General features: G+C 37.4%; 1 pseudogene; it reads right to left on the minus strand.

Annotated features, from left to right (window-relative positions):
• Window positions 1-1,262: 1,262 nt before the first annotated feature.
• LOC127465440 (opsin-5-like) lies at window positions 1,263-20,672 on the minus strand (annotated as a pseudogene).
• Window positions 20,673-21,853: the final 1,181 nt, after the last annotated feature.

Here is a 21,853-nt window from a genome sequence, read left to right on the forward strand (position 1 = left end):
ATCCCTTAAAGTGGCCAACTGTAGACTTTCATAGAGTTGAACACAGCTATCCCTTTGGCAATGAGGTACATTTGCTTCAAGTCACCACAGAAACAGCAGCAAAATGTGTTGCTGATGAATCATTGTCATAAAGATACAGGTATGCCTGAGGCTTTGGTAGTGTTTCCTGGGGAGTGTGGGATGAACTGGCCCTGCAGGACAAAGTCCTTGAGGGAGGACTGCCTTATCACCCAAAGTAACCCCAGCTGGAAAACAAAGCTATAATCACTTTTAATAGCAAATCTGTGGTAATTTTGGCTGTAGCCTCGCCAAAATGAGAGCCTGTCACTTCCAGCAGGCCTTTGCTCTTATAGCAGCAGCAGAGGAAATGATCCTTCTGATAAAAGGAGCCTAAGAACAAGGGGGGGAAGGAGCTGTGCCTATTCTTACTCTACAGCATTGTCATTGTACACAACATTCAAGAATTCATGAAGTCTTGGGATCTTTATGTGGAATAGTTTTACAGGTGTCATTGGTTTGCACCAGCAGAAATTCTTGCCTATTATGGTATTTCTGAACCAGGTCTTCACCATCCCAGTTCCGGGGTCCTAAAGAGAAAACTGGAAATAATAAATAATGTCCTAGGGCAAGTTCTAAAATTATTCCAAAAGGTAAAAAAGTTACATACTGTCCTGACTTACCAGAAATATTTTCATTTCATTCATGTGGAACAAGGTCTGTTCATCTCAAAGAAAGGAACAAAGTGACCTACACCTCCCAGTAGATGCAACATATGTGGTCATTCAGCTACGCTCCTTGGAAAACAGGCATTTCATGCAGCATTCACCTTTTCAGTTGCTATAACCACTATACCAGCATGACCTCATCCTTTTAAAACTCTGTGTTACATCTTTTGAACAGATAGAACAAAAAATATACATAGTCTAGAAAGGGTAATAATGCCTTATGAAAAACCTCTCAATGGCTAGCATAATCTCTTGAAAACAGAGTGAAAGCATATTACAAAATGCAGCCAGAACTTGTCTGACATAGTTCATGATGTGAACACATCATGAGTTAACTCAATACAATTAAGTTGGCACGACAAGAGTCATACAGCATTTGTAGCACATCCATGCTGTAGCACATGCCCCACCAAAGAGTAAGAGAAAAAACAGGGAAGTAGTCTAGAAAATGGGGTAGTAGAAGGACCCTTTAGAAAAAGTCACATTCTTAAATCCAGTATAACAACAATACTGTCAGAAGGCTTCATACAAGCAGCTCTAGATGTTTGTAAGTGTATGATGCACAGGTACTGCTTCCAAGGTGATTTCTGACTTATCTATTTCAGTGCTTATATCTTACTGGCCTGTCCCACTTTTGCTTAGAGGTTGATCTCCAAGGACACAGTTTCTTGAGGAGGGTATGTCATAGCACTTAGCCTCTCCTGGCAGCACTTTGCATAGTTTTGAAAGCATTCAAAGGTATGCCTGTGCTTTTCCAGGGGGAAATAAGAACATTCTTCCAAAACCAGCAAAGAAATACAACTGGATTCATTTTTACTCTTAAATGACCTCAGGCTGGTGTTCAAAGTTGATCTGTACTTCTGAGGTGCCTTGACACAAAAACAACTTCTGACGCACAACTGTTGAAGAACAGTGAAATCTTTGACAATGGTCTTTCAAAAATGGGGCTTCAGGAGGCGGCAGATAACTGGATTGCAGAGTGTGGAGGACTTTGCAAACACAGCTGTCACAGCAAAGCATAATGGAAGAATCTTATCTATTGACCCAAAAGCTGCCCACATGTCAATAAGGGCTCCAAGCAGCAAAAAAATCCAATGCACACAGCAACACTCAGATTGCACAGAAAAAGAGAAGGCAGCTAGTTAAAAAACTGCATGTATGAGAAAAATAATCATCAAAACATTATATGCATAAAACCACCACCTGATTGAACCTCTTGTTTAGAGTCTCTCCAAGTCATAGCTTCTTCATACCTCAACTGCCTTCTAAACAGTTATTTTTCTAGCAACTTATATCTGTCTGAAACTTACTCAGAAGCGAAACTAAAAGCAGTCTCTGTGGCAAATAATGTACCTAAGTACTTTTGAATCACATTTAGAAGAAATGGACATTAGAATCACTTGATGCATTTTGCAGATGGCTGATTTATGGTTGTAATTAGACTTTGGGATTGAGACAGGCTTTATTTTTTTTTTTTCCTATGAAAAGATATTTTGCACATATTTTCAAGGAGCGCTCAGTCAACTTCCTAAACTCTATTTATACAGTTTCTAGAACAAGGAGGGGATTAATCTTGCATAATTTGAGCTGTCCAAAAACTTTCATTCTAAACCTAAGCCATTCTAGGTTCTTTATAATGTTAAAGGAAAGAGACACATATCTCCTAAAAGTAATAGATATAATTCAAAGGATTATGTCTAAAATAGATGTGACGGTTTGTTCTCAGGTCTTTGTAACTGACAATTTTGAGGACAATACTTAAGACAGCTAACATTTAGTGGAGCAAAATTAGGAAAAAGGAACGCCCTTTGAGGTATTTAAGCATATCAACTGTACATATATGTACATGAATATAGAAAGATACTTTATTGTTGTTGTTATTATTATTATTATCTCAAAAGGACTTCAAACTCACTGCCTCTTATAAGAAGTTTCAAAGTAGGTGCTTGATGACATACCTCCATCTCCTTAAGATCAACAAAATAACCAAGATGGTACCAAAAAATCAGGTATGAGGAGTGGGCTAATCAAGGATGTGTTTTGTCAACACAGGATGGCAAAAAACCTCAAGTGTTTCACATGCACAGTAAAAAAGGAGAATTTTAATGGAGCAGATACAAGGTGACTTTGTGAAGAATCACTAGAAATTCACCAGAGGGCCAAGCCAAAGCACATCTTTGCATTTTTGTGGTCAAACAAGAACAGCTGAACTGTGCAAAGGCAACAAATGGGGGAACATTCCAAAGGCACACTATGCCTTCAAAGACATGCTTTTTACATGTCAGCACCATTGTTGGGTGTATTTGTATAACTGTGCCTTAGTTACCTTTGAAATACTACATATGCAAGCTGCAGTGGACAGTTTTCCTAAAATAATCAGAAAAAGATTATCAAATGTACATTGTTCCAGTGAAAATACAGATGTAACAAAGCAAAATGAGTTGGCCACAATAAGGGATTTCAATTGCCTACCCATGAATGAGTCAAATATAATACAAGAAAAGTTTAAGCAAAGTATAAAGTAATTTTTTTTTCACAAGCTCTTTCACTGGAAGAGTTGGAGAACTTGTGAGCAAACATTACTTTATTCCCACTGGTTCATATTTAAACTTTGCCAATGACTTCCAAAAAAAAATTTTAATTCAGTGCACAATAGAGCAGCCAAATGTTACCTGAAGATATAACTAGCAGGATAGAAACAAAGTGACATTTCTGTAATTTAAGTCTCAATAACCAACTAGAATTCTGTGAATATGTCAAGAAAAAAAAATTACTTCTGTCTCAGGTAGGTTATTTCCAAAGATGATTTAATTTTACTTCAGAAACCATTGTTGAGAATAACTGATCTGTACATTTTCTCTTTTATTATCATTAACTCACAAAGGTCGCATATCAACTACGTACACCAAGGAGAACAGTTCATAAATGAATATGACTTTCACACTATGAGGTGGGTCAACTACCCCATTTCATAGCATCACTGTGGTTGATTCAATTATCATAGAATCACAGAATGATTTGTGTTGGAATGGACCCTAAAGATCACCTAGTTTCAACCTCCCACCATGGCAGGGATACCATCCACTAGATCAGGTTACCTAGAGCCCAACCCTCCTGGCCTCAAGCACTTCCAGATTTGGGGCATCCACATCTTCCCTGGGCAACAGTTTTACTGTCTCATTACCTTCCGAATAAAGAAATTCTTCCTAACATCTAATCTAAATCTCTCCTCTCTCAGTTTAAAAGCATTGTCCTATCACTGTCTGCCCACGTAAACAGTGGTGTAGAGATTTATGCTACACTTGATGGACAGATGTCAGTTCTGGCTGTCAGCTTTCTCCTGTGAAGGTGATACCACCTGAGATGGCAATTTCCTGTGCATCACTCCACAGTGAGACACAGCGAGGACAACAGGCATGCTGGACTACAGCCAAGCTGCCTCATAATTTCACCCTAGACTTAAGACCAGCACCTCTCATTAAAACAAAAAAGAGACATATTGCCTAATTTTAGGCTCAGCCTATAATAGATTATAGGCTTATAAAAGACTGCAGTAACAGCAAACTGAGCCTTTACAGAACACGAGGAAATCTGGCATAAAATTGTGTGGTTGGTCAAGGAACAATGTGATGATGTGACTTAGAAAAATATGTGCAGGACTCATATAAAAGCGTAAAAAAATTAGTTGTTATGGAAACTATTACAAAAGGCACTAATTCATTACGATTTGTAGCAAGTAAAAACAAAGGTTTAGAATCAAAAATCCTTTACTAAGATTATTTTAATGAACTATAATGCTCTCTCTGTAATGTCTTTATCATAGAAATAGAGAGAAAAACAGCTTCTGCTCTGTGAGTTCTCTTTTCATAATTGGACACATCCATGGAAATTTCTAACATCTTTTCTTATCAAAAGGATCTCAAGAGTCCTGTTGTTGCTCTGCAGTATGAAGAAAAGGTTATGCCTACTTACCACATCTTGAAAGCAAGCCAGCTTTTTGTTTTAATTATTTGTATTTTCACTCATAGATCTCACTAATTAGAAGAATCCCTATGGTCCTTTTTATCATTATATCAGAGTAAGAAAAATACTACGACAGTACACATAGCATCCCCCTGTAATCCCAGTACCTGTTTTGACTGGGAAGCTTGACCTAACTTATATAGTTTGCCAAGTATTGGAATATGCATTGAATAAGACAGGGTGAATTCGGCTGGTTGTCACATTTAAATAAATGATGGTTTATGTGACTGAACTACTGGTGAGAATATCCTGATGCAGTGGCACTCAGCCAGTCACCCAGGCTCAGAGAGGTAGCAGTACCTGGCTGTCAGCCTACCAGAAAGGGTCATGTTAGTTGTTTCAATGAAGTGGGAACTGTGTGCATGTTGAAATCTTTCACAGCTTCCTCTTAGGATTACAGTAAGTTTCTTTACTAAGAATGCACAACGCTTGGAAGAGATACAGACTTAAAAGTAAGTGAAAGATTTTTTCAAATCCTATATTTTGCAAACTAATTGAAAAGCATGAACCACTTAATCACTATGGTTTTTATTCAAAAAATTATTACAACAGAAATATCTTATGTGAATTTTTCTATTTCTAACTTTTAAATGTCTAATTTTTGGAGTTTCACATGTTTTCAATAGAAAATTACTCATTTCCACATGCAAAAGCATATATGCCATTGTGTACATGCATTCTTAAATTCTTAGATTATCCATATGTATCTTGTAATTGAATATGAAACGTCCTCTAGAGTATTGTGGCATCCCATCCTTAAGGGGAAGAGAATACACAGAGATTCATAGGTGCCTGTAGTTCAAAACAAACAAGAAAGGTCAGAGGGTCCTCAAAAACTTAAAAAGTTTTAGTGACTTATAGACATGGCATGAAGATTGGTCCCATATCTTCTAAGTCCCATATGTAAGTACATGGTGGTGGATTTTGAATAAGGGGTAGTGTGAAAGAGAGACAGAGAATAAAGATAGGGAGGGAGATAGAGAGGATCACCATTCCTGTCTCTATCATCGATCCAGCCGGTGGAGTGTCCAGGATCTGGGGGACACCACCCAGGCTTCACAGGGGTATCTTTTTATAGGAAAAACTATGCTGTTATCACTCATTTTCCTGCTTAAACTATGCAGACATAAAGCTTTCTCTTGCATGATGCTACTTACCTAGGAGCAGCTCACAAACAAAAACTAACTCCTGGAACCCTCCCAGCAATCCAGACATATTAGAAAAGGGTTGGAACAGAAATTGCCATATTTTCGAGCTCCTCAGATTTGTCCCCTTTTATCTGCTGCCTTTGGCTTCCTAGACATTTGGGTTCCCTGTTTCCTGTGTCTGTACCCTAAAGTATCGAGGAATACAAGTTCTTTTGCATTGCAGTGATATTTTGCCCTCAAAAAGTAAATTTCATTTACTTTAAAATGCAAGGAAACAAGTATGTACCTTATACCCATGATGATAGGCTACTCTAAGGATTCAAAACTGGATTGTATCACCAGTATTGCTAATAGCAAATGAAGATTCATATAGGTAAAAATTATGAATATTAAAATATTAGAAGTCACTGTTGATCACTTTCTTACCTTGTTACAGCCAACCATGGAGCTATAACTACAAGCTTCTATCAGATGTCGTGTTTAGCTACCAGTGTAATAATTACATAGTGGGCTTGCTTTTTAATTATAAAATTCAGAAATACTGAGTTATCTAGATATCTGTCATGTAGTGTGTAATTTGAGCAAGGTTTAATGGAAACAATGTAGATGATTTAGATCACTCAGTCCTCAGTATCTACCACTCAGCACATATGTCACTATTTTAGCACCTGCCTACAATTTCAGGCTTGACAGCTACTTGTGTGTCAATTAGCTGCAAATTCCACTAAATTACTAAATTAGTACAAGCTGCGGACCTTCAGTCAGCCTGAAAAACTTTAAGTCTCCAAATGCAGTAGCTTCATTGTGACAGCCAACCTCTATGTACAAAAATTTCATCTACTGAAGAATTACATTGTCCAGAAATATGCACAATTTTGAGAATATATTATGAGAGTTCTGTCATGGGTTTGCAGGTGTAAAATTTTCTGGATCTCCTAAGAGGTTGGGTGAGAATATGGCAAGTGTTATTAGAGGAATGAGGAGGAAAAAAAGGCCTAGAATATCTTTTATTGAGAAATAGGGGTGAAATGGGATTTTGTCGCAGTCTAAATAAATACCTAGGGGGTTGTTTGAGTCTGTTTCGTGTAAGAAAGTTAAGTGTACATCTTCATTACACTCTACCCTTTACTTTAATGACATCTCTTAGGACTGATAAATGTTTGGTATATCAGTGTATTCACTATAGTAAAGAAGATTTGGGAAAATCTTCCGTCTAAATAATAAACCCTTTTAAAAACATTCACTTTCAGCTGATTGTTATATACCTGTATGAAGACTCTAACATTGTTGCTGAAGATTGGCAGCATATCAGAAAACTAAGCAATGTACAGAACATGTGGAACGGGGAGGGTTTGGTCGAGCGCAAGAAAGATACTTTTGAGTTACATCACAGAATTTTTGTAAAACCCTGGGTTCTTATGGGTCTTTTGAGAAATGCAGAACAATTGTAGCCTGTAGGCACAGACGAGGTAAAACTGCACACTGTCAGAGACAGCCCATCCCACACACCTGAAGCCAATACTAGGCATAGCAGGGAAGCAGAGTTTCAGTGTATTCAGCATCTTTCATGTCTTGGTTTAAGTATCTCTACATACAACAGAGAACTTTGCCGGCATGTGGATGTTTCTGGTAAAAAAATTATCGATAAAGAATAACTTAATAATACAGAAAGCTTACAATAGAAAGTTAAAAGTAAATTTTCTGCTCCTTAAGAAACATATTGCAAAGAGATGTTGAATAAGAAGGCTTAAGTATAAGTGAATTAGAAGAATCATGCCTTCCTGAGATTGTGTAATCTAAACTGAGAGGACTGCATGCTGTCCTTCCTGTGACTCATATAGGGTCCATCATTTGTGTCTTCTGTAGAACTTTTTGCTTATTTTGGCAGACAAATTAATTCTTGTCTGTAAAACAAAAAGAACATTTGCAGGAAGTGCTTAATTATTCCCAATTTATTTATGTGATATGCTTATTGCAGCAGAGCCTTAAAGGATTCCAAATTCCCAGAGGCTGTAAAGGAGAATTGTGCTCTCAGAAAGTAATTAGACAAGGCTATGACAAAGCCAATAAAATGATACTTCTTCTTTTTTTTTTCACTTCTAAAGGAATTGCTATGGGTGAGACTTTTCTGCTGAGAATAGGAAGTTTTTCCTACAAATTATTTCTGACAGGGTAAGTGCAACTGTTTTCAAGTTCTGTAAGACTTAGGCCAAATGAATGCTTATAAGCAGCAAATTAATTTCCATGACTTTGTATGCCTCAAGAGACTATTACAACTTGTACCTTGTGGGAATTTTTTCTGCAAAATAATAAGCCAGTAAGACAATGAATTGCTAAAATGGAGGAAGAAGTAAAAAAATTAGAAATGAGAAATTTATATCAGGGATTTTACTCCTCCTTTCAATCAAGAAAACACAATATAGTAAAAAAAGTAAAAACAGTAAAATACCATCACAGTACTATTGTTCAGAAGAAAAACACACCTGATTCACATTGTTGTCTACTCCAAAACAATTCAATGGGCCACTTTCCAATCAGTTCTCTTAAGACCTTGGAACAGACTTTTGGAAGCATTTTTTTAAAAAATCTGGTGTTATTTTGTGCATTTATTCTTGTGTACATACTAAGATCTCACTGTATCTGCTCCACTTAGTGGTGCTGACTCGTATAAGGTGAAGGTAATTCTTCTTCAACGGTCTTGCTAAAACATGGTAAAATATTTTTAATGCTATCTAATTGCTACTGCCCCAAATATTTTAGTAGCTACATTTATTTTTTTTTTGAGTTCTACAATAATGCATATCTTACAAAAGGTACACATAAAAAGGGCATTCCCTCTCATCTAGTCAGGCACTAACACAATCTGCCTGTAGATCTAAGTAGAGACAATGCTCTAGTGCAGCATAAGCATTTTTTTTGAAATGTTTATGTCACCTATGTACCTTCAGTGCAATCCATTCTCCTTGCATCATGGACTACCTTGGCTGCCAAGTAGATGGGATCATTATATGCATCTGAATGGATTAAATACTTAAACTCCACTTGTCCTGCCCTAGGGTCACCTAAAGTACATGGGTGAGGAAGATCTAAGTTCCCTCTGGAGAGGAATTCCAGTGGTAGATTTAGGGCCAAATTTCCCTGTGGGAGTCTACACCTCCAGAGTGCATCCAAAGCTGGTTTCTGCCCTTCCTTGCATTGTCAACACATTTTCTGTATATCATGAGTTGCAAAAGCAAAGGTTTGTTCAGAGTCAGTGTGCACAGGCACACACGCATCACACTCTGGGCAAAAGCCCTGAAAGCCCAAATGAGAAGACCCAGCCTGTATGCAGAGTTCCCAGCACCAACCCCTGTCTGCCAAAGTGCCAGAGGGAGCTTCTAAATTTCCCTGAGAATATCACCAGTGTATCTTAGGCCATGCCCAAACATCTATCATAGCTTTGTTTTCAGAAATTAAGGAGTGTAATTATGAAAGCTAGCAACAAAGCATTCTCACTAATTCAGATCACAGACAAGAGTAGGAGAACATAAACATACCACTGGTGTTCCCATCACTTGATGCTTTTACCTCTGAAGCATAATGGAAGAGTTTTTTTTATCTGAACCATGCTCAAATAGGAATCTAAAAGCACTTGTTTTATGATCCACTATTCTAAATACTTCTGCTACTCAAAAATAAAAGTCAATCATAAATGCAATCATCTGTATTAAAGAGAAACTCAATTTCATATCCTGCCCAGATGAAATGTATGTGTCCTTCCCTAGCAAGCCCTGACAGTAAGACATGTTCAAGATGTTCTCTGTCAGTCATCTCCTACACTTGACAAAAAGCTAATTGACTCCACCTCAAATCAATAAATATTATAAAGTTGATAGTGCAAGATTAGCATTAAGACTATTTGTGTCTTCATGCAGATTCTTGCCCTTCACATGCACTTAGAAACTAATCCCTTTGAAATGCCTACAGCAAATCACAATGTTGCTTTGCTTTACAAAGAAAGCCTCTGTTTAAAGTTGACAAAATCAGAAAAGGGCATTAAATGGCTGTTTTTCTTCTTTTTCTTTAAGAGTAATTTTGCCCTTTATAAAGAATTATTGAGATTTAACATCTTGTATTCTAAATTGTGGGTCTTCTGTGAAGAGTAGCCTTTATCCAGTTTGATTTCCTTTATAATTCCTGTTATTCTCATAGATCTTCCCACCTGCAGTTAGCCACAGCTTTCAAGACTGCCTGTACCAGTGCATATATAATACTTCCAGTTTCAGAGCAGTGTGACATCCTCCATTAATGCTGATGCTAAAATTTCTATTAATTTAATAAAAAAAATGTAATGAGGATTAAAAAAATCCCAAGTCTATGTCCATGCATTGTAGGAACAAAATTTAACACCAATTAACCTCAATGGTGTCCAAGTCTGTGTTGTTTCTCTGGAAATCATTGCATTCCAAAGATTAACAAAATCAGTTCCTTCAATAAAAAATATTGGAAAATAGATGTGAATTATTCAAATTTTTCCTTTTCAGCCAAATGGATCTTCAGCGTTTTAAATCAAGTACTTCAGAGGTATCTCAGATTACAGACACAAAGAAATATAAGATAAATACCAGGAGTTTTGTTCAAGGTCATACTCATCAGAACAAAAACTGAACACAATCCCCTAGACCAAAGCCCTCATGACTTAAATTGAATGTACTGCAGAAAATTCAGAGATGGTATTTGGACAAATATTTGACAAGACATCTTGCAATGCCTAGGGAGAACTAAGTTGTGTTTCTGAAATAGCTTAATCCCAAGGAACTCCTGGAGAAGAGGTAATTTTCTACATCTCTGCTTGCTTTCATAATATTTATCTGTCTTATCGATATGCTCAGAGCATGTTTTCTCCAGAAACTGTCAAACCCATGCACCAGTGAAGAGATCACATGAGAGTAATTGTGTCCTCTGTATGTATTACAATTGATTTTTATGGCACTGTATAATAATAAAAGCAATATCATCAGTTATCCAACCTTGCAAATTCACAATCACTAATAGCACTAACAGCACTACACAGCTCCCATTACATTTTTTAAAAGTCTTGTAATTGTCATTCTAAAACAGCACAGAAAAAAAATATTACAGACAGACCTTTTAACAGGGGAAGTAGATTATGATATTATCTGTATTTTATTGTTCTTTTTAAGTAAAAATATTCAATTGCTAATAAACAAATAGACTAAAGGCGGTTTAAATTGAGTTTTACGGTGTGCTTATGTTAATATGTTTTAGGAAAGTGATAACCACTTAGTGTGTAGGTCAAAACAGGTTAAAGAAAACTGCAGGAACTTGGAAATTATGTTCACAGAGGAACCTATAGAATTTTCTTGGAGCCTCAAAGCATAGGCAGCCACCAAGCAAGAGCTTCTATAATCACATTTCTGGGCTTAGTCAAACTTGTAGGTGTTTTAGTTCCATTTTAGCTGCCCAATTAATTTTCTGGATTTAGCTTTTCATGACTGATATAATGTCCAAGCACTTCAGCCGAAGCTGGATCGAACTGTAGAGGGCAGGTCAAACTTGATCAGGACTCCTACATTACAGTGGATTGCTGTCAGAGGCAGAATGAAAAATGCCAGAGGAAGGATGGGCTATAAATTGTCTCTGATTTGTTGGGTACTATGAGGTAGGCTGTGTTGCAGCTGAAATCCAGCAGGAAGAACTACAGTTCAACAAATAATAATTCCAAGTTGTCCTGGTTTCTACTGGTTTTGAGTTAATTTTCTTCTTAGCAGCTGGTACAGTGCTGTGGTTTGAATTTAGTTGGAGAATAATGGTGATAACACACTGATGTTTTAGTTGTTGCTAAGCAGTGCTTGCTCTGAGTCAAGGACTTTTCAGTTTCAGGGGCTCTGCCAGAGAGTAGGTGCGCAAAAAGCCAGGAGGGAGCAAGAAGCCAACCAACCAGCTGACCCAAAGCAGCCAAAGGAATATTCCACACCATGCCCAGTGTATAAATTGGGGGAGTTGGTCGGGAGTCACCAATCAGGGTGGGCTCAGGGATGGGCTGGGCACTGGTCAGTGGGCGGTGATTATTGTTGAACATCACTTGTTTCTCTTGGGTTATGCTCCTCTTTCTCTCTCCCCTTTTCAATACAGTTAGTAGTAGTAGTAGATGATTATGACTATTATTACTATTATTATTGTTGTTGTTATATTTTATTTTGTTTCAATTATTAAACTCAAGTCACAGAATTTACTTTCATGTTTTCACTGAGGGAGTGGCTGCATAGTGCTTGATTACCAACTGGAGTTAAATCACAACAGAAGTGCACCACAAAGTTAACATATTTGGGTTGAATTGTTTTAGGAAAGTTACTCTCTTTTCTCCTTTCTGCTCAACCAATATCAACCTGTGTGATATACCAGTGTGACTTCCTGTCTTAACATCACAAAGGAAGTTTGAAAGAGATATAGTTTTCATTTTGCCATTTTTTTGTTAGAAATAACTCACAAGAATGACAAGTAACATTGAACATACATGTGCTTTTCTGAGTGCTATGAGCATACAGCATAACCAGAGTCTTGGTCTTGCTGAACAGGGGTATAGAAGCAAGTTGGGACAAGCTATGAAGAGGTCTGGAAGTTAATTAAAGAGTTAAAGTATAGTATCCAGTAGTCAAGTGAAAGACTTCAGTAACAAAATTCTACTGAATATCCAGGATGGGCAGGAATATGCTTTAGAGCTTCAGTTAGAAAGTGTTTCATCTAAGAGTTATTACAGAGAAGGAGTGGGTAAAATGTGGACATAACTCTTAAGTTCTTGAACTGCTTGGAATGAGGAAGATACTTGGTTTACAAGATCATATGGTAAGCAGGAGGATGGTGTTTCCCATGGTGGTCAAAACCAAGATACTCAAAGGGAGAGACAGGGCAGATTATGATGTCTAGTGTAGCTACACTGCACTTGGCAATCTAAAGAGAAGTGTCAGAGGGAGACCAAGTTTGTTAGCACAAAAAAGAGACAGCAAATCTATACAGAAGCAGATCTGCGAGATATCCAACTGTATTAGCAAATGAGAGTGTCCATATTCCTAAACAGAGAGACAAGATAAGGACCAAAGATGAACCTAAGTGGAAATCTGAAAGGTGGTGAGGAAGATACTTAGAAGGACACACCAAAATAGAAAAATGAGAGAAGGATTCACTGAAATTGAGGAAAAAAACCAACCAACCAACCAAAGACTTTCTCAGTGGAGATAGTTAAGAGTCAAGAGGTAACACCCATATCTTTCAAGAGGTACATTATCTAAAGGGTGAAGCACACCTAATTTCAGCTGCAAAGTTCCTCTTCTTTTTTTTTTTTTGGTATATTAAAAAAATAAATGCTGATCTTCTCCTTGAAAGGACATGGTTTTGCAGCAGGAAACAATTTCCACAACAAATACTACAACCACGGGTTTGAGTGTATAAGCTAGTGAAAACCAAACCTTCAGAGGTTTTGGTTCAAAACGAATTTACAGAGATACATTTTCAGTGACTTTTGTCCTTTATTCACCTGTACACTACAGGAATTTGATCTCTACTATACTATATAAAATCTTTAATGATATAAAGCTTAGACATGGATCTTCTTGGATGTCTGTAACTGGGCAAACGGAATTCACTCACTCAAAACCAGATTAGCTTTCATAAGCAATGTCAAATGCATAACACCCAAAATCAATTCTTCACAGTGCTCCAATTTTTAACCTTCCTTTTGATTAAAAGTTTGTATTCTTAATTTTCATAAGTAATGAAGCTCTGTGAGCTTAATATCACCCTCCAGAAACAACAGAGCTATTATTTGTATGTTTAGAAACTCATTGCCATATGAAGAATCTACATTATCACAGAATATGCCAAGTTGGAAGGGACCCATAAGGATCATTGAGTCCAACCCCTGACCCTGCACAGGAGCATCCCCAAGAGTCACACCATGTGCTTGAGAGTATTGCCCAAGCACTTCTTGAACTCTGTCAGGCTTGTTGCTGTGACGACTTCCCTGGGGAGCCTGTTCAAGTGCCTAAGCAGGACAACATTTTTGTCTGAAATGAAAATGCAGTAAGGATCAATTATTTTTTTTTTCAATCTCTATTCCCTTCTTAAGAACTTTCTTGGTCCTTAAATGGTGCTGCCCAGCTGTGCCAAAAAGGTCTTGCCAAAAACTAACTTTCAAATACCTTGACAGTAATGGTTTGTGCATTACTCATCCTGGTAGGACCTGAGACGTACTGTTCCACTGCTTTCCTGGATTCTTTCACAGTTACCAGAGTAAGGGAATGGAAGTGACAATTACTCCACAAGGGAGAACAAAACAAAAAGCAAAGAGGACTATGGTGTAAGAAGTGGCCTTGGCATTTGTGTTGGTAGAATGCCAGTCAATGCAGCAGGCTGTGCCACAGGGCTCCACTTCATATTCTCCACAGTGAGCCAGGGGAGAACATGCAAAAACTGCTGCATCAGTCCAAGCACAGGCTATCAAGATTTGACCATGCTCCTTCTCGAACCTGTTCCCTGGAAGACACAGAGCAAGCAGCGAAGATTAGCACGGCTGACGTGTTTGAATGCAGTTTCCCATATGTGGGCAGCTGAACTGGGTAAGTAAGAGGGATAACTTTAACAGGCATTCAAAATATTACAACAGATTGAAGGTTTGTAAGAATAGAGCATGGTTTGCAACAATTTTGAAAAAAATGAGGTAGCTGAATTCTCTGATACATCTAGGAAACTTAGCACAACATAAATCTCTATGAAAAAATCTCTATCAAAATGTACCAATAAACTCTGAAAGAAAAATTATTTTATTCAAGCTAGCCTTGCTTTTATATCAGAACTCCTATTCCAATGTTTGCCAATTATAACCTTGAGTTAAAAGATCTTACAAGTAATCAGCTGCATACATCTAGCCCTATAGTTAGTTATCAATGATCACAGAAACAAGAATTGTTTGACTGGATGCAAAGGATCTCTTCTATAAAAATGCTCTCTAGGATATGCAGCCCAAAAGTGGTGGTCTATGTTCATACGAAAATTGAGAAACCTGAGACAGAAACATAAGCTTACCATAAGATGGAAAACTAATTTTGAGGCAGCATAACATGCTCAGTAATATCAGTGTTGAGAGACTGCAGATCCCAAACAGCACCCCACAAAATGCATAGAACAAGCAAATCTGTTTCCCATATAGCCACCTGGCAAGTAACCAAGAAAATTAATTCTTAGCCTTCTTTCTTAAATGTAATACTAAATTGTAGAAATACAGTTAGAGGTGTAGTCTTAAAAATTCAATAAAACTGTATAATTAAATTATGTGTTGGTCAATTTACAACTACAAAAGACTTTCTCATTTGAAAAGCATACATACAGTAAAGTAACTATGTTCTGCTTTATTTTTATGATTCACTTTTAAGCCATTTTCATAAAACAAAGCAGTATAATGATAATCATAATCATTCTGAAAAGAAAAATCAAAATCCTTGAGAGTAGTAGGCCTAGGTCATAAATTAATATTGCTTATTATTATTTCTGCTACTTTAATACATGTTTTTAAAGCTAGTTTTAATCAAAATGGACACATTCACTTGTAAAGGCTCTCCAGAGGAGCAAAAGTATCATCTGAATGACTATACTTCCTCCCTTTCTTTCCATACACCTGCATGATTTGCAGTAGCAGTTATCACAAGCCCCATGCCACATTCTGAAAGCATCAACTCCTTTAGTCAAAATATTTAGCAGTATTTCGATACAGAAAGCAACATGGGAAAAGGAAAAGGAAAAGGAAAAGGAAAAGGAAAAGGAAAAGGAAAAGGAAAAGGAAAAGGAAAAGGAAAAGGAAAAGGAAAAGGAAAAGGAAAAGGAAAAGGAAAAGGAAAAGGGAGTTGAAAAACAAATGAAGCATTTTACCACCACTTGACTAGTACTACTCACAATGGATAAATACAGCAAGAAGTGAATATTTGGAATAAAATCTCAGCCCTGCAGAAATCAAAAAGATAGTAACCTCAAATAGACACAAAAAATAATTAACACCAGCAATCCATTAAGCAATACATCTGCTAGAGCCACACCCAGATACGTAAATGCTCTCACACACGGGGTTTAACACATCACAGAATTTAAGGGCAACCACCTCAGGTGGAGCTGTCTTCTACTATAGTCAGAAAGAAATAAATGTAGAAAAGGCTAATCCTTTTGTTTGTTTTTTCTCCTCTCACAGATGCTGTTGCTGTATTGTCTTAACTGGTATTAGAGAGATTATCTGGAACTGTTCTTGGCAAATGGAAATTACCACAAACATATGATGATGGAAGCTCAGCAAAATCCTCCAGTTACATTCACAGACCTTTGTCTCAGATAACAGTAAATACATTTGCACTGGTGGTAATTTCTCGCTTCCTCTTTACTTCCATCGAGTTTCTTGTTGCAAAGGTCAAGCTCCTGTCTCCTGCTTAAACACTATGAACAGCAACAGGCTCTTGCTCCATCGAGAGCAGCTCATAATGAAGTAGCAGCACAGCTTTACACGTTTGACTTGAGGGAAATGGGAAATGTGAAAGAAAAGGCACCTGGAGAAATCAACTCACCTTAAGAAGCAGCTAAAGCTCCCAGTTCACATACCACTTAAATCCACTGCATTTTAGCTCGATGATGTATGTCCACATTAAATAGCATTTATCTAATTGATCTAAGCATTTCTTTCTTTCTGTGTAATAGACAGAGTATCTAAATTCAGTTTGTCCATCTTCCCTACAGCTTCCTATAAGCTGCTTATTCTCTCTGTGGTCTGTCACTTTTTTCTAACTAAACAGCAAGACTTCACATCAAAATCCTCAGCTCTCCCACTTTCCTGGTGGCCGGTGCTGCAGCGTGTGACTGTCCTCAAGAGACTAACAAAGACAGTGACAGGACATTCACCTGCTTTTGCCCTGAGGCAAGGTATCCACAAGGAAAGGCTGAGTTCCTTTCAGATGCTAGTACTCTGTTTTCAGTGCTCTCTCCTATCAAAACCAAACTTTTATATTTGCTAAAGGAAAGACATTCTACTCTAGAACATGCAGTTCTTCAGCTCATCATGAGTACTGAAAAGCCACTTGAGTTTCTGGTTTTCTAAAGCTGTCTGCTTACTTGTCAGAGATCGACTTTCTTGGGTTTTATCCTTGTCCTTGGAATGAATTTTGGGGAATTAAATTACCATGCTGAGAAAAGAATTTTATTCCAAGTGCCCAGTACTGGCTGGACTCACAGTGGAGCATTTAAGCCACAAATTCCATGCTTCAAGGGTCATTCAGACATGACAAAAACAGGTTGATATTCTTAGTATACGCAGTGTCCCTCATCCAAAAACCATCCAACCCTTCTCTTAATTTGTCTGTGATAAGAGTGGCCCCCTCTTTTTTGAGAAGCTAAAAAAGCTCTCACTCAGACACACCAAGATGCTGGGGTTTTGCACCACTGACAATGTAGCTCTTGCTTGTCTCATCTACTTTATCCCTGTTCCAGTAATACCACAGTTTTCCCCTGCCACTGTAAATGAAAATCACTTCAAGGTTGTCATACCTTATTTCATTCTTTCTGTGATAGTAACTATAGTCCCTAGAGGCCACTCTACTCATCTCCTCTCTGACATATTTCCAGCACCAGAATTTGTGTAAAGACAGCATAAGAATAACTACTTTAGCCTTCTGTGTGTTATCAAAATAAGAAAATAAAAACAGATATAGGAAGTGTAAAGATCAAGCAAAAATGCCCCCATCTTTGTTAATAAAAAAGGGGGGGGGAAAGCCTCCATTAAACAACATTTTGAGAATCACTTGAGTGTCAGTTGCAACTGTTCTTATTCGCAGTTTTGGGAAATCCACATTTTTCTGAGCATTGTAAATATTTTTTCCTGTTCTTTTACGGTAAATTTTTACCTAAAAATTTACTTTTGTCTTCAAAGAGGAACTGGAATAGACAAGAACTGCATACTGATATTTCAAAACCACTCAACATTCTAGCATGCTGTGCTGGCCAACAACAACAGGTTTCACTGGATTTTTTTTTTTCTGGGCTGATGAACTACATAATGATATTTTTGAAAAATACTTCACTAGTGTTTACCTGTACAACACTTCCTTCCCTCAACAGCAAGAGAAACTCACCAACACACAAGAAATGCATTTAAGTACAAATTTGAAAAATCAAATTAAAAAAATTTAATTCTTAAACTTTTGAGAGTGTATTAATTACCATAAACCAGGTAACAACTCAGGCCTGAGTATCTAAACTGAAGGTATAAGTTTTAATAAATAGGTATAAAAGTCACACTCTTAATAAACTATCATTATTGTGAACATATGTCATAAATCTCTCATTTTCTAATTTCAGATAGACTTCTATTGATTTCAGTTCTTCCATCCTCCCCACACAACATTTACCCTAAGTATTCCATGTTTTGCTCTTTCCCTACACTGTATTTATTAGCTTAAAATCTTCAGTAGAAAATAGCCTAAAAGGAAAAGCATGCGGCTGATGGAGCAGCAGGGTAGGATGAGGTAAAACAAGTAAATGAACACAGTCTAATAATTCAACATTTATTGTAAAGTGTTTTTGATACTAGTACTTATTATTTCATTTCAAATCAGATTAGTGACATCAGCATATGACAAAGAGGGACCAGAAGCAGAAAAATTTCCAAATGTAGTTTCAGTAATAGTTACATTTTTATACCAAAGAAGCATTCTATTTAGTTCTATGCACAGCTTTTTTGAAATGAGTTCTGCACTCTTTTTAATCACCTCTCTCCATTAAATGACATAAGGAGAAACTATTATACCCTGGATTAAAAAAAATCTCTGAAATCCTCCCTTTCTTAGAAAAGGTTTACTCCTCAGTAACTCTGACAAAAAAAATTAAGTCAACAGAAATTACACACAGCAACTCTGATGATTGCACAGTGCATGAAAGATTCCTGAAATAAGAGCACATGGAGGCCTTTACCAAACAAACATGGGATTTGTTTGGAGGTTTTTTTGCCATGGCCATGTTTGTGAAGACTTTGGAAATCTTAATACTAATTACTGGAAAAATGTATTAGACCACAATCAGTTGTTCACATATGTGAATAGATACTTCTGTATATAGATTTCTGCTCTCTCATTTTATTCCCTTCCATTGTCATTTCAGCACACAATCATAAAGTGAGCTGACTCATCCATGCATGCATGGATGCATTGAGGTCCTACCATTGTTCAGCCTCATGGCAAATTCTCTTGGAAATTAATTTTTTCACTCTGGTTATGGAAAGCCATATTTTTGGAACACAGGACTGAAATCGTACTCATCCCTAACATCGTGTCACTCCACCTTCATAAATAACAATTACTGGAAGGACTAATTAGAAATAGACTTCTAATTAGCATTTTATCATGTGTGTAGAAGCTTACTCATGAATGTACAAAGGCAAGAAAAAAACAAGGATAAAATTCAAAAGTTCTGATATTACAAATCAATAAATTAACTTGAATTACTCTTTTTTCTTAGTACGTTGAGTGCTGGATAATATGCCTCTCTTTATCCTGCCAACCACACTGAAAGCATCCATGTGAATCAAATACATGATGTTGAGAAAAGCTGTACAAAGGGAATGACAATCTATGTACTTCTGAGTGAAGTGTAACAGGAGAAATCCACTATCTTTAGTGTAGCAGAACTGTTCTGTTTACATCACACCACAGAAAGGGAGAATAGCATGCAAAAGAAGACAATTCTTAAGTAGATCTCTTGACTTTGATAAAAAAGAACAGAATAGAATGGGAGGGGGGAGGAGAAGATAAATCTGTTGTGTACTTTGTTATGACCAGAATAATTAATTCTACATTTCCACTCCCAAAATCAAGATGAAAATCTTCCCACAAACTTCTCTATACTAAGAAGTTATCCCAGATCTAGAAACTTCTTAAGACACCTCTCATAGAGGCCACAGGAGGTCACACAACATGATCACTATCTGATACAATCTACTGGACCTCACAAAATTGAAGCAATCATCCAGGGTTGACCTAAACCATAAGGTCCAGCACAACTCTTAGAAAGTCACTCAGAGGGTTAGTTGAGGAAGGAGAAAATGATGCTTTGATTTTGCCATTTGTGTAGCCCTGATTTCCAATCACACTAACTCCCACATCATCACAAAAAAAGTATAAATAAGTCACCTTTGCTCCTCCCTTGCTGCTGTCTGAAACAGATGAACTTTTGACAGACATATTTTTGTGTTCATGCAACGTCTGTCGCTTTATGTACTATAAAATCCTCGTCACACGGGTGCTGCTCCTGAACCAGGCATGAATTTGGAAAAAGTTCTACTTGTTTTTTTAGTCTTTTTATAAAAACCAGAATCTCTCTGAAGTCACTGGTGTTAGTCAACTGTGTGTTAGTACCTCACACGCTGATCCAATTGCCATCCTGTCTCAGCAGTGACAAATAAACACTGTGCAGAGCTCAGAGAACAGGTAGAACAGGTGCCTACAGCCCCATCAAACAAGTTCTTCTCTGAACAGCAAGAGGTTGTTTTTTGGGGTTGGTTTTGTTTTGTTTTGTTTTAAACCCCTGTCTAAATGAGAAATTAACTCACAGACCTTGTTGGACTATTTTTTTCTTTCTGTATCCATTACGTCTCAGGAGGTACTCTGTGAGTACTGGTGAGGCAAAACTAACTTCAAAGACTTGTTCTTTACCCAAGTAAACTAAAAAGGGCATGCCAACATCCAAATTACCCCATTTACCGTCAGTGCACACACTGCAGCCTAGCTGCCTCTGCATACTGCTGTTCTGCCAGGGCTGAGGAAGCTCCTGAATGTTGGAGATGGGGAGCACCACAAGAAAACCTAACCCCTCTCAACAGGGATCTGGTACAGCCTTGGTACAATCATGAAAGGCATCATTTGAAGACAGCTCAGTGGTCCGCAACCTTAAGCTAGCAAATCAGAAATGATGGTTCTCTCTAGAAGCTTCATTTTCTAGCATTTTGCCCACAGAAAGGAATGGTAAACATAAAATAGTGAGAAATGGGGAAGAGGCTGGGAGTGCAGTTACAAGCAAATTCTTTCTTCTTGTAGGCATTTTTCTATACTTTTGATCTTCACCGTGCTTTTCTCATTCTGCTATGTAGTTTTGAGGATGCAGAGACCACAACAACAAATAGTGACAATATATTGTGGAACTGTACAGTGAAATAAATAATAATCTATTTCATTTTTTGTTGTTGATGCTGCTGCTAAACACTGAACACATGTTAAAGAAAACTGACCATCAAGACTGCAAAATTTCTTTCTTGAGCTATAATAGCTAGCTAGGGAGCTTTCAATGAGTTTGTTTAATTATTTACTCCTAACTTCACACTCAGATTTCTCTTCTAGTTTACCAACGAGTCTCTCAGTACCATGACAACCAATATCTCTTTATAGCCAGTTTGATTCTTACTATTTTCAAATGAAAAGGTCTGCCTTGTCTTCTTCTCTCACCATCCCCACCCAGAATTAACTTATTTGTGAAGGGTGTGGAAATATCCTGTCCTTCTTGTTAACCAATCAAACTTCCACTCCCATGAAACCATCTTGTACTTCACTGGTTAGCTCAGGAGCAGTTTTTTATTAGAAATGTCTGTCACAGTCTAGGGTCACATCTACCTCCTTCATATCACCATTGCATCCTCTTCCACAGAGAGAAGGATGTAAATTTAATCACAAAAAGTGAGGTCTCACCTGCCACCCATGCACTGCTTTCACCAGGCTGGAAGCAATACCTGACACAGCTTTCTTCTTTCTTTACATCAAACTGCAGGCTGATTTTAGACAGTTAAAACTTACTAAGGCCACTGTCCATAACAACATGGTGCTCTAAACCCAACTCAAAAACTTACAGCAAACACTCATTAGTTCAAACCCAGCAAAGTCTCTTTTA

The sequence above is a fragment of the Manacus candei genome, unplaced genomic scaffold (assembly GCF_025592945.1).
Source record: "Manacus candei isolate 608988 ecotype Guabito, Panama unplaced genomic scaffold, ASM2559294v1 h1tg000008l, whole genome shotgun sequence".
Classification (NCBI taxonomy): Eukaryota; Metazoa; Chordata; class Aves; order Passeriformes; family Pipridae; genus Manacus; species Manacus candei.